Raw genomic sequence first — 8983 nt, forward strand, 5'->3', positions numbered from 1 at the left:
TAATGTCTCACGATAGTTTAAACAATTTAAACACCTTAGTTGTTACTTCAAAACTAACATTGTTGATCATTTTGCAAATAGCAGTCAAAATGTAAACAGTATGTTGGCAATTATTAAAGCAATTCAACTAGTCCATAATAAGTATGTAAGTGCTGAGATTGTTGTGAACTTTATAACTTAACTTGAAATTATTTATAATATTATTTAAGGACAGAAAGTGAAGCCAACAAAAGTGTCTCAATGTACGATGGGTACAATAGAAGAAAAACAACAAAGATTATGCAACAGCGGTTATTGCGTACGTCGAGGCAGTGGCGGCGGCGGGCAGCAGGGAGGTGACGATAAACTATAACCGGCCGTGACAACCTTCGTCGTGTGCCGCGAGTGACACACTGAAGCGGTGGCTTAAATTAAAAATTACACGTAATATATTATCTACTTCTTAGAAAAATGTATTCAGTTCTTCAGTATCTTAAATTTTCTTTCTGAGTACTTTAACAGATATTGTAATTAAAAAAAAGCTTTACCTCTAAAGTCCATGTCTTAACCCAAACAACAACGAGTGTATGTATAAAGAATAGAAATTGCCAGAAAGTGGAGCAACCGCTTTATTTTAGTACAACGAAAACAAGCGATTGTTTATATTTGGCCAATGTGTACAGGCCGCAATGCTTTGGTTGTAATCAAGGGCTGGATATACCATTGCACATATTTTTTACCTAGGCATTTAAGATTTTTTTTTTTATTACATATTTAAGAGTTAAAATAAAGTATCCTATACAATGCAGTATAGAGATCAAATTCGCTTGTCTCAAGACAAATAATTCACGAACCTATAAACATTGTAGAGTCGCAAATTACGATCAAGGAATTTGCGAGGGTTCGCGATGACGTACAGAGGGGAGTACTATGTAAACAGACGGGGTACAGCCTTCGTTTTATGCAATAACCTGCAGTCGTGACAACGTATTGATTTAGTTAGAGTAAACATAGCGAGATAACGCAATGAGCTGCAACACAAATATCAAGTAAACAGGAGCGCTGCAAAGATGATAGCGAAGAAAATCGTGCAGTCGTGCATCGTGTAATTACTGATAATGAAATTACATTCTAATTTGCATTTATTCAAAGTCACAATCTAATGTTTAGCTCGACGTAATATCTCGTAATTCATCATCGAAGCCTTGGCCTTACAAGTACAGTTCTCAAGAAATATTCTAGGAATTCAGAGCCAACATTTCTTCATGTAAGATGTAACTGTTGTCTTACCCGGTCTCTGGAGTCGATGTGCACCTTGCCAGTGTCCAGCAACTGGCAAAGCCGCGCGCGGTCGCCGCGCAGCGCCGCTAGATGGAACTGCACGTCGGTGCGCGACTCCTTCTGTAACACGCGACACGCATTCAATGAATATTAGAGATGTATTTCGCGATGCCAAGTTTCTTATGTCTATGGCTTAATTCTAATTCTTCCGAAGCAATTGAGGCTTCCTCGGTACTGACATATATTTATGTGTGTTAAATTAATCTGCGGTGTCATGACGTCACGCGAGGTTCATCAATCAAGGCGCAATTGCGCTTGGTTAATAGATAACCGTTTTATTTCTGTAACATCAGCACGCGCAAGTTATTTCTCGACCATTTAACCGTGTAATCGATTGTGGGAGGCGGCCCGTACCCCGGGGCCACTGCCTGGGGCGGTGCGAACACTCGAAACGAACGGATCAAAGCAGAGCAAAGCGTCCGATATCACGCGAATTCGTGTTGCGTACAAGATGCGCGATACTATCAGTTATGCAGATTTAATTAGAGCAAGGTTAACGTTACGTGAAATACAAATTATTTTTATACTGACATTTATGGAGAACAGTTTAGGTGCACTAAACTGGTCTCACGAGTTATGTTGAGCAGCAATGCCTTGTGGACTAAAATACAGCACGGAGTCATGTTATATTTTTCAAATAGAAGACGCAATTTACTGTTCGTGGGAAGCGCGTCATATTCCGCATCTCGAGACAAAGGTTGCGCGGAATCAAATCATCTCATTTAATTTCAAAATTCGTTATCATTTGCGCTAGACCGGAACTCAATCTTGTGACTTCAATGGCTTTCTCTCTAAAGTTTTTGATAGATAAAATATTCAAGACATTATTTAATGTTTTTTTATCAGCATGACAAACATAACAGTATATGGTTACGAAACAAAGAGATCCGAGTTTTTGATTGCATTTTTCTCTTAAATATTACTTTGCATAACTTAAGAGGAATTGCTAATGTGATTGTTTTAACTAATTTGCAAAGGAATAGACAACATGTCTGGTGTCGAGGCGTCAAGTGGCCGAGCATGAACTTTGCGAGATCGAGCCGGAGATGTGCCCGGTGCGCCGTGACGTCACGGGTGTTGTCTTTCGTAAGGCTCCGGTTACAACTTCACCACCTTTTGCTAACTATCTCTATAGACGTCCATTGGCCTGTTTCATATCCTGGTCAGATTCAACTACTAAATATGAATCGATAAGTAATAAACGCTTAATAGACTAGTTGTTCGTGTCAATCGGCAGTAATATTTTACAATGACGGCCGTGTGATAGCATCAGAAGACACGAACAAAGGCATTCCAACACTCTGACTTCCCCTCACCTGCCAGTACCGTGTTGGAATGTAGGAGAGATACCATCTAAGCATTGGCTGCGAACGCCTTAGACACGTTCTAAAGGTTACGAATTATTCTGTCAATTTTACTGTCTATTAACAGATTTTAAATTGCTCATTAATTTCCTTTCTAAAAATGCTAATGATCTGTGTAAAAACCGGTTTAAATTGTGACTTTTCGTACATCAGGACTTCCTTAATTCGGCGTCAAACTCTTTAGTAAGCTGGAAGATACGCGAATGATTAGGTATTCTCCTTCCAGTCATGGAATATTCGTACAAGATGAGCATAACACCACTGTCAAAACATTATTTTATAGTGATGACACCTTAACACCACTTTGGTTCTACCTACAATGCTGTAATCACGTAAAGTTCCAATTCTTATAAAAATATATGTAGTCGTCGTTCCTTCCCATTGCATGCACAAAACAAAACATCGATGATTAAGATAGTAAGGCAATTTTCTAGTTTGACCTTTGATGAGTGAATATTTAAAGTGAATTGACGCCTACTATGGGAAGTTCTCTTAAAATTCATGCAAATGCAGATGAGTCAGCAACGAGTGTGTTCACAAACTTAACCGGTGCAATGAAAACCGACGCCATACTTTCGTATAAGTCAATTATGAATATGCGATTTTTTAATATTAATTGCCTAAAGTACAAGAAAAGAATAACTTTTACTAGGTACTGTTTGTTACAACTATTCCCGAAATAAATCAGTCAAATGTTACGCGATGACATTAAGTCGCCTACATTCAGTGTTATTTGCATATCTGGAACACGACGCATAGGTCAAGTCACAACTACCTAAATAATATTGAATACAGAAATAAACGATTTTATTCAAGTTTGAAAATAAATATCTTATTTTCGTCGACAATAATCGATTTGACTTTCACTGCGCAATACTTATGGTGCAGTTCTTGAACTGCAATCAAACATTGGTGGGGGCGACCTAAAAAGTTTGGTCAGTAACCTCTTGTATGTAATCAGGTCGTCAGAGAAGTGCTAATCCATCTGGATCTGTGCCAAACTGCTACGTCGCTTGAAGCACTCAAATCTCTCGTCTACATGAAAGGCCAACGTATAAAGTGAGCATTATAATAAACATTTATAAGCAAGACTATCTCTTATGTCATAAACACGTAAAAAGATCTCAACTTCTGACAGTTTCCCCTGTGTAATAACTATATTCTTTAGTGTTTCCTGGTTTTAATTTCGTCTGCGAAGCGATATCGACATCCTTACTATTATGTTCATAGTACATTGTTATCTAATTTAAATATAATGGTACAGTAATGGTCTGCAAGTTGAAAGTTAGCAGTGCGATTTGTGCACAAAGCGAACTGTGGGAACCTTTATCGACGCGGCGCTTGCGTTCCCACCACGCGCAGCGTATCGTTTCTTAGTTTTTCTTGAAGATTGAAATGTAATGAAGATCCATAAGTGATGAGAGATGTTTTTTCTATTCTTAAAATCGTTCGTGAAACAGTTAACCAATCGAGAAAAAATTTTTGCTCTACTTTCGCGTATTTACTAACTTTATTGAGATAAAAGGTACATATTTTAATTTACAAATTCTTTGCCACGGAAATTATAATATTGACCGAATTAATATTACACAACTTATAAAAGCTGTTTCCATTGTATTCAAATTATTTATTCTTGTATGTATTTACCAATATTACCTACTGACTAAAGTAAATTTAAAGCCAGAAAACATGTTGAATTTCAGTATCAATGCCGACTGTTAAATATTTCAGCAAGAACTTTAAATAAACAAGAAGTGCACAGACATAAAGTGCAGTCGTTAAACCAACTGTACTTTTGTTACACTTTTCAATATGAAATGTTTTTTCTACACTTATGTTATAAAATATTAAGCTCTAAGGGTATTAACCTTTTATTTTATTGATATTTTAGTTTCCTATTTTTAAATATATGTTACAATTTAAAATAACTTTTATGTATAAATTTGTTGTATGCGGGTCGTTTCGTTTCGTTTTACTGTCGGCTGCGGACTTTCCTGCCGGCTTATTGATTTGCGCGAGTTTCCCGCGCCCTCAGATAATTTGTGAGCCACGTTGTGTTCATTTCACGGTCATTTCATATAAAAGTTATTATGTACTCGTACTTCCGTTTAAGTAAGAATTATATTTTCATGAGAACAGAGTACAGACGGCGCTTAGCCTACACTTCTTTAAAAGTCAAAATGGCACTTAGCAATATCGCTATAGTTCTATTTGATTTTTTATCCATTTACTTCTATTGTATATGCAGATATTACAACAGCACTTAAGCTTTCCCCTAGTTGGAACCCCTTTCAATCAAGCCATTGAAACAAAAGTGCGTTGAATGCCTATCGATAAGGCACGGCGCGCTAATGTGTTATGCTGAAGTGAAGGGCATGTGCAATGCCCGACTGCAACAGGACAAAAAGATCTCAAAATCTCAAAATACTCATTGCAATACGCTAATGTATGTTGATGATAACAGAATAAAAATCTAACATAAAGTTACTCGTGTTACATAAGGTGTCATCATAATTAGTGAGGCCACGAAGCGGTGGCATGATGGACGATGGTAGGTTTTTGCCAACAGGCACGCAGCTAATCTAGCTTCACTACGGATAATGTCATCTATCATGGAAGACATGTGAACATAAGTTATCTAGACAACGGAATGCTAACAAGAGTAAGAACGAAATCGTAAAAACGTAAACATAATGTTTATTTACTACTTTTGCTAAAAATAAAAGAAAACAAAAGAAAGTATAGAAAACTACACCCGGAAATAAATTAAAGAGTAGAACATTGCTATCTTCCAATGTAAATTTAGTACGTGAGGAACGATTTTTTTACAATAGATGTTTCTGTATCTATTTTAAATAATAGGTTTTTATTAAGTTTTTTCTTATCTATTACACATAATCTGTGTCAGTCTCAGATTTCAACAAAAACAGAGTTTCTTAGCTCAAGGTCGTTACGGAATTCTATTGAAATAGATTTTTTGCGCTTCGGATATTTTGAATGTGGCAAGACAAAGGTCTTTTTAAAATTTGTATTGGTCCTTAAATGTAATACTTACAAATATCAGTATAATGTATACTAGAAAATCAATAAGAATATTTCTAGAATCTAAAATCGAAAAAATCTAAACAAACTATTTTTGGTATGTACCTTAGCCTAAATAAGGTTTCCAATTTTGAAAGATCTATTGTAGTTGATTTAGAAAACGAAGAAAGAGAGCGGATGCTGTTACGTAATGACTCAGCAGAAACAGCACAATGCCAAGCTACGCTACAGGGTTGCCACTTGCCTTGAGCTTGAATAAGTATGTAACATAATAGAAACACGTCTTGAGTAGACTTGCGTAGTCGAATTTTATTCAATGTGAAATTGTACAGTAGGTGACATTCGTATCAAAAGTTGGTTTCAATAAAGTTTAACAAATCAATCATTAAATGGTCATTGACATCTTGAAAAATAACACTTTTATTTTTTTTATTTGTAAGACAATGTGGGTTTTAGTTTGAAAAACTACCAAGGTTTGTTTACTTTTTTTTTTAAAGCCGCAACTGACAACCCTATGAAAGGTAAGTAGGTTCGAAGCCGAATTCCGGACAAGGCGCGTGGTGATGGACGCGCGGATGTTTTTTGTCAGACGCGACGTGACCGACAGACATAAACAACTCTCTATTTCTACCGCATCAACTCGAAGAAACAACTCTACTGCCTTCAAAGTCTCTTAAAACTTATCAAAACGGGTTTTATTATTATCGTATACTATAGCAGGGCTAAAAATAGCCGCGGTACTAAAAAACCTGGGCATGCAAGTTGAAACCGGGTGTGAATCGCGAGCGGTGCACGCAATCACATCGCGTCGCCAATCAATTGAGAGACCTCTGAGAGAATTTAATAAGCATTGTAGAACGCCGGACGAATTTATTAACTAAATTGATACATGATTTTATATGCATGAATTAACCTGTTTTGGAAGTTACCGCTTTAAACAGACATTGCATTTTTTAGTAAAAAAAATAGTTTTTATTGTATGTCTTTAAATCAGTGCATGACATTAAAAATCATCTAGCTAACGATCTTAGAATACTAAAGAATTAAGGTTTTCTTTTATTCCCACCAACGTCAAACAAATCAATTACTTTAAAACATATAGTAATTCATGCAATTTTAGCTAAAGGAGTTTTAACATCTCTAACGGAATTTACAAACCGTGAACATTACTCGTTAGACACGTTTATTTTGTGTGTAAAACTAAACTTTCGTGTTATTTTGCGGTAGATAATTTCATAATTTAGTATGCATCTAGTGTGTAAATTGTATTCGAGATAAGCTTTTATATTTGTATGGTCATTAGCAAGTTTTCATTTATAGACGAGCTGCCGACCGCTGTCTGACGTCTGTATGTGAGCCTTTCGTTTCGGTTATTCTTTGGTTTTCTTTTTAACTAACCAAATCTATATTTACTGCGTGTAAAGATAAATAAACCATAAAAATGTCTGTATGTGCACAATCACAAGTGAAAGCAATAAAGATGTAATTAACTGATTGTGATGTGAAATAAAATTTACAAGTTGACGCATGCATATTTGTATGTGTGATTTGTGCGTGTTTTAAGTATAGTACGAAATCAAAAAAACTAAATAAAAACGTCGCATTAAAAATAAATGAATGCAGAGTGGTTATAGAAGGGAACAATGTGGAATGAGGACGTGTGCTGTTTCGTTTCAAAAAAATTAATTGTGTGAATGCGGAAAGCTTTTATTGGAATTGTCTTTCATTAAATAGAGAGACGTTTCAACAACAGGAAGCTTAAAACAAAGCTCGGTAAAATAATTACGCCTTCCTTTTTGAACCAATCATGTTTTATTTCATTCATTAATAAAAACTTAAAGTTCAGACGTGTTCACGAGTGTGTAATACTGTCAGTTCATTAGCATTCGCTAACTCAACTCTCAACCACGCCAACGCAATAGGACATGACATGTGACCTACAAGGATCGTCATTGTCAGCAAATGTGGACTTTCTCTGGCCGATGACATCAACGCGATGTTGCGTGCTAATATGCTTATAATATCTTCGATCAACAGTAGAAAGCAAACGCTTGTGTCGAGTGGACGCATCGCGAGAAAGCGCGGGAGAATCCGCCATCTTGGGAGCCGCTCAAAAGACCCGAGCTCCGGCAACGAGCTCGAAATTTAAAAGGGAAATGTTTACTTTTCAACATGAATTCCGACCGGAAAAGAGCTTCTAAAGAACACTTTTTGAAGTCTACAGATTGTTTAGTTGACGACTTCTTTTGAATTTCAGTTAACGGGTCTATGAAGGCGAAGAATAAAAGGTCAAAATACATTTTACCTTAGTTTATTTACTCCAAGGGTACTTCCGTTAATTATCCTGTGTTGATAACTTAATAAACAATATCTGCCCTAACATATGACTGGCTAGTTTTTAATCTGCTGTCTTCTTTAAGCGTTGTTTTAACGCGTTCTTACAAAGCGAGGTACAGATGCCGCAGAGGATATGAATTCCGCAGCGTAATGAGTTGCGACACGGTGTGCGACGTCACTTCAAGTTGCGACACTATTGTCGGTGTCATTACAGTTTTCCGGCCTGTAATACACGTCGGGAAACAAGTTTATTACTAAATACTCAAAGGAATTGCTGAATTTGGTGACATCTTAGGGATTTCCTCTTTTTTAAATCGAGCAACACATTTGGCAAATCTAATCAAGTAACAGACCTCCAGATGTTAAACACTTACGAAGAACACAGAAGTATTTAGTATCAGTGTTGTTTGAGTTTATAACAAAGGCTCTATGTAAGTACTGCACCGTTTACTTACACGTCTGGTGAGTCATACGAATATAACAATTTAACATTGTTTGTTGAGCGCCTTATGGTCGCAATGTTTTCGATTTAATTCCATCATGTAAAAGTTTTATTTTTTGTTGAGCCTACATATTTAATACAAAAGTCAATGTTTATTTTTTACGTATTCATATAAAAATCATACCATCTTATATTAGTGATAATTTATCTGTAGTATAAACCACGGGATAAGAAAGGCAGGCCAAGATTAGATGCTTCTGAAACTTACTTCCAACTATGTAGATTTTCAAAACCACTTCCATTGTCACTACATAAAACCATTACAGTAACCTCATCATAATCAAACGATTCCTTTATAGCGTAAAGTATACCAGATATGGAGCTTAATGATTGTTTACGTGGGCCGGGGTCAATGGCCGCCAGCCTCGCGCCTCGCGGCTTGCCCTCGCTTTTTGTTCATCCGCAACAATGCAAGCCA

This window comes from Papilio polytes, unplaced genomic scaffold (genome assembly GCF_000836215.1).
Source record: "Papilio polytes unplaced genomic scaffold, Ppol_1.0 DF821734.1, whole genome shotgun sequence".
NCBI classification, from domain to species: domain Eukaryota; kingdom Metazoa; phylum Arthropoda; class Insecta; order Lepidoptera; family Papilionidae; genus Papilio; species Papilio polytes.